The following is a 6000-nucleotide window of genomic DNA, read 5'->3' on the forward strand; positions in this document are numbered from 1 at the left end:
GAAAGAAAGAAAAGAAAAAAGAAAAGAAAAGAAAAGAAAAGAAAAGAAAAGAAAGAAAAGAAGAAAAGAAAAGAAAAGAAAAAAAAGAAAAAAAGAAAAGAAAAGAAAAGAAAAGAAAAGAAAAAAGAAAAGAAACCTGAACCATGTGTTGTCCGTTAGAGATACCACTTTGAATAGAGACCCAGACATGCTCAAAGTACAACAAAGGAAAAAGACACACCATGAAAACACCAATTATATGTAAGCTTGAGTGATTACACTCTGCCAGACTATATTGACTTCAGTACAAAGACTGTCTCCAGAAATAAACAGGGAAATATGAGATATTAATAGGGTTAACTGATCAGTAAGATTAAACAATTAAAAGTTTTATGGACCCAATAGATTGTCAAAATACATGAAGCAAAAAACTGACATACCCAAAAGAGTGATAGGCAAATACACAATCATAGTTGGAGATTTTAACACAACTCTCAGGAATTGATACAGCACTAGATGAAAAAAAATCAGTAAGGATATAAAAGATCTGAACAGGATAATCAGTTATCTTGACATAAGAGACATTTACACAATATTATGCCCGACAGTTACTGAATACACGTTTTATCAAATATATATGACCTGTTCACCAAAATTAAATAGATGCTGAACCACAAAAATACTGTCTCAATAAATACCAAAAGAATAAAATATTAGAGAATATATTTTCTGACCATACTGGAATTAAAGAATCAATAGTATTTTATCTAGAAAATCACCAAATACTTGGAAATTGAACAACACAGCTAAAGCAGTGCTCATAGAGAAATTTTTAGCATAAAATGCTTATATATAAAAAAAAAAGTTTTAAAACATTGATCTAAAAGTAGGAAAGCTAGGATAAAAGAGCAAAGTAAGCCAAGTAAATAGAAATACATAATAAAGAAAAGAGCAGAAACTACTTCTATCAAAAGAACAATGCAAAAAATTAGCAAAATCAAAAATAGTTCTTAAAAATATTAATAAATTTGAAAAGCATTTAACAAAATAGATCAAGAAGAAAGGAGATAAATTAGCAATGTCAGAAATGAGAAAGTTCTAACCCTGTAGAACATACAAATATCAGAGCAATACTAAGATACTATAGATATGTTTATACTAATAAACTCCACATTTTAGCTGAATTGAAAAAAATTTAAAAAGCATAACCCACCAAAATAGATACACTTGATTGATCATTAAATATTTAGAACAAAGAAACCTCTAGGGTTCTTTTTATATAAATATATATATATATAATGTTGAAGAAGAAATTATGTCATAGCATATTCTTTCAGGAAAACAGAAGGGAGGAAACGTTTCCCAAATTATTTTCTGAAGGAACATATACCTCATTCCAAAATTTGTTAGAGATATTAAAAGAAAAGAGTATTACTGACCAAAAGTCCTCTAAGCTTAGTACAAAAATACTTAAGAAAATATTAGTAAATCAAACCCACCACTATATAACAGAAAGAATATTTTATAAACAAAAGAGATATATGAAGGAAATTTTTAAGATTTATTTTATTTAAACACAACTGGCTACTTTTTTAAGAAGGCAGAAAAATCTCAAAGCAAAGTAAGAATTTAATATTAACATATGCAATCCATTGACTATTAATGATCTCTATGGGTAGTGGGGTGATTTTCCCAATGTAATTTACACTCAGGATTACTTAAAATGGTGTTGCTTCCTCAAAAAAACTGAACAGAATATTTTCAGATATGTGAAAAGTGCTTTGAAAAGCTCAAATAAATGAATGCTATGAAACCGTAGACTGGATTTGGGCAGGATTGGTAAGTTTTATGAAAATGGTGCTTGAGTGTCAACTATCCATTCTTTGAAGATCTTCCTGTATTTCAATGATGTTATTAGTAAAGTTCCCACATTCCTGAATACTGAGAGTAAAATGCATGGCCTGAACTAGGGTATGAAGTCTTTGATAATCAAAAGCCAGAGTTTCAATTCTAAATTGGCTCTTGAGTGTAAATTATTCATTTTTATAAAGAAAAAGATAAGAAGGAAAATGAGGCAAGAATAGGAATCTAGACACTCCCATAAATTTTTGACCTACATGATAATATACTGGACAATCTCTTGTGATCACTTTAGTGAACTCTAAGCTCAGTTGTTTTATAACCAATAATTCATTAATTTCAATTCACTCCTTTTATTTTTTTTAAGATTTTATTTATTTATTCATGAGAGACACACAGATAAAGGCAGAGACATAGGCAGAGGGAGAAGCAGGCTCCACGCAGGAAGCTCGATGCAGGACTCAATCCTGGGTCTCCAGGATCATACCCCTGGGCTGAAGGCAGACACCCAACTGCTGAGCCACCCAGGTGCCCCTCATTCACTCCTTTTAAATCAGTAGAACTTATCCTAGTTTACTGAGATATGTAAGTATGTATAAGGTTAGGGGCTGAGGCAGTGTCAGGAGTTTGTTTCAATAGCCCAGGTCCTCTTGGCTGCCATTCTGAACATATTCAGAGACATATGAATGAATTTCCTTGTTTCCTTTTAGGAATGGAGAACTAGTCAGATGCCCTCAATGGCTCCCCGGTCTTTGAGAAAGTTCACAATTCTATTACGGTATTCATTGACCTATGTAATCAAACTTACCTTTTTTGACCTACTTCATGCCACTTTTTTCCTGGCTCCTCTGGGAATCAATTTCTTATCTGATCATTCCTAAAAATGTTTGCATGATACTTTTCTCCATGCTGTAGTTTGATAGTTTTATTCCTTAGCCCTAAGTCTTCTGTCTTTGGGTAAGTAGGGGGACCTAATCAAATTCAACTCAAAGTTTCCTTCATAATGGCATTCTCAGCAATACAGGTCTTCAGATGGCATATATACCCTTTCTGCTTGCTGTTGAAGTTTTTGTAGATATTTTTGTTTGTTTTAAAGATTTTATATATTTGAGAGAGAGATAGCATGAGTAGGGGGAAGGGCAGAGTGAGAGAGAAAGAGAGAGAGAGAGAGAGAGAATCTTAAGCAGACTCTGTGATGAGTGCAGAGCCCTATGTTGGGCTCAATCTCACAACCCTGAGATCATGACCTCAACTGAAACCAAGAGTCAGATGCTTAACCCACTGAGTCACCCAGGCACTCCAGTGTTGAAGTTCAAAGGTATCTTTAAATTAATACCATTCTCTAAATCTAAATTTAAGACTAAAGGATAAATAGACACAGGAGTTATTAAATGTATATCAGAGTTCAACAGTAGTACTAATAACAGTCTATGTCTTTAGGTTTCTTGGCCAAAGAGACTCAATTATAGAATAAAAACATGTAATCACTCAGATACTGGAATCACAATATCCCTCTCATTTTCTGGTTAATATTACAAAAATACTTCTTCAGTTTTCCAAGGATAGTTCCCTGTTGCTTAACATTTTTGTTTATAAAACACAATCAATATTTACTGTGATCCTAATTATCAATATACAATTTTTTTCAGCATTCATTTCTGTTGGTAAAAACAAAATACCAGTCCTCCAATATTTCCAGTGTTTCATCCTTCTCTTTCCTTCTTTTCTCAATCTTTCTATTAGATTATTTCAAGTCTTCTGCTCTATCTTTATTGTTATGAAGAGAAATTGAAGGAAGGCTTTGATAGAGTGAGGCCAAAGTATAGTAAAACAAATAAATCATCTTGGTATAATCATATATATACTTATTAATTGAATTGCTGTGTGCCAGAGAAGCTGACTGTCTTAAAAGAACACAACTATAAACAAGGCAGACATAACATCTACCTTATTAGAAATTAAAGACCAATGTAAAATAGACATGAAATAGGCAGCAGTAGGGTTATGAAGCTAAGTGATAAATTAGGTGTGCTGTAGGGCATAATGTGAATGTTGCAGGATCATTGAACATGATAAGAAAGAATTCTGGAGAGGTTGTAGAGTGCAACTTAGTAAGTTTATTTAAGGAGCATGAGCGACAGGACCCATGGGCAGAAGAGATGCACTTTCTGCTGTATGAAGCTGGTGGTGATATGCTTAGTGCTCAAGGTGGAGGGGACATGCAGGGAATATGAAATCATAAATGCAATCTTTGTATTTCTACTTGTAAAACTACTTTTGCAAGAGTTCTCCAGTGCTTATCATCGAGTTCAATATGAACTATCTGTGAGAGGGACAGGCAGTCTTGAGACTCTTCAGGAACGTAGCAACCAGCACTTACCTGATCCTTATCAAAACTATGTGGCCTATAGGTCAGCCTTCTGGGCTAAAGGTGAACATTTCTCTGTCCCTCATCATGAACACACATACAAGGAGGTTATTTAACCGATCCTCAGGGGGGTTTATTCCTTCCTCACATAGGTTTATTTTCACCATTCATCTCCTGGCATATTTGGAATCCAAGAGAGTAAAATTCCTGAATTAAGTTCACTTATTTTCATCGTACATTCTGTTTCAACAGCCAGGATGTTCTTTTCCTGGCAAACCACTTACACAATTCTTAGTCATTCTTTAAAGATGCATTTTAAGCCATATCCTCTAGCAAACATGCTATGAACCACTCTGCTACTAAAACACACTACCAAATTGACCACCCCTCTGTTGGGACACCACTTATATCCCTTTTGTTTTTTAATATATTGTACTCAACGTTAACGTTGTGTAGCTGGATGATTAAGACGGTGGGTTTAATAATCCTTCTTTTAATGGTTAAAAGACAGAAAGTTTGGGTTAAATCCCAAACCTGCCAGGAGTTGGCTTGATTTCAGACAAGTTTTATTTTAAAAAGCTTGCCAAGGTCTCACTAGCTTTGTGTTACAATAAAGAGTGTTTCCACCAAATACGAGATTTTTTTATTGGTTTTGAACCACCAAGAATATTGAATTTCAAAACTTTTAAGTTAATATTTTCTCCATATACATGCTGCCTCCTACCTGCTACTGTCACCAGAGTCAAGCCTGCCCAAACAAAACATTCAGGTGCTTTAAAGATATTTTATTTATTTATTTATTTATTTATTTATTTATTTATTTATTTATTTATTTATTTATTTATATTATTATTTGAGAGAGAGAGAGAGAACACAAGCAAGGGGAATAACAGAGGGAGAAGGAGAAGCAGGCTCTCTGCTGAGCTGGGAGCCCAACATGGGGCTCCATCCCAGGACCCCGGGATCATGACCTAAGCTGAAGGTAGACACTCTACTGACTGAGCCACCCAGACCCCCCCACTGAGGTGCTTTGAGGTAGAGAATCCAGGCCCTCAAAATTGAGAGATAATTGTTTTGTGTTAAACTGAATAGAAAGGAAAATAATAAAGTTAGTAGGCCTACAAATGAGGTTCCTTGAGCCCCTAAGTATCACTGCCATTCAACAGTGGTGCTCTTCCTCTTGTCAGTGGGACTTGCTAGACTGAAAGCCATGGCATTCCCAAAACAGTGAGCTCCAACCAAGCTACACAGTCCCAAAGATCCCAAATCTCTGGCTGCTAAACACCATCAGCAACTTCAGATTCTACTGGATTGATAATTGATACCCACATAGATACTGTTTTCACCAAGGTAGTTGCATAAATTAAGCTGTTTTAGGGGCCCCTGAGGGGCTCAGTTGATTAAACATTGTCCTTCTGCTCAGGTCATGCTCCTGGGGTCCTAGGATGGAGCCCTGCCTCTGGCTCCCTGCTTCTCTTTCTCCCTCTCCCTCTCCCTCTCCTTCTGTCTCTCCCCCTGCTTGTGCAGGGCTGCGCGCATGCACACTTGTTCTCTCTCACCCTCTCTCCCTCTCAAATAAAAAGAATAAATAAATAAATGAAATCTTTAAAAATAAATATATTAGCCTGTTTCAGCCTGCAAATACCAGAAAACCTAAACTCAAACGGCATAAACATTAAAAGGATTTATTACAAAGCATAGAGGTAAAATTATTTCCACTTTGGTCAATTCAATATCTTCAGCAGGGGGTACAAATTCTGCTCACTTTTTTTCTGTCTGTTCATCCCCAGCAT

Source organism: Canis aureus, chromosome 20 (genome assembly GCF_053574225.1).
Source record: "Canis aureus isolate CA01 chromosome 20, VMU_Caureus_v.1.0, whole genome shotgun sequence".
Taxonomy (NCBI): domain Eukaryota; kingdom Metazoa; phylum Chordata; class Mammalia; order Carnivora; family Canidae; genus Canis; species Canis aureus.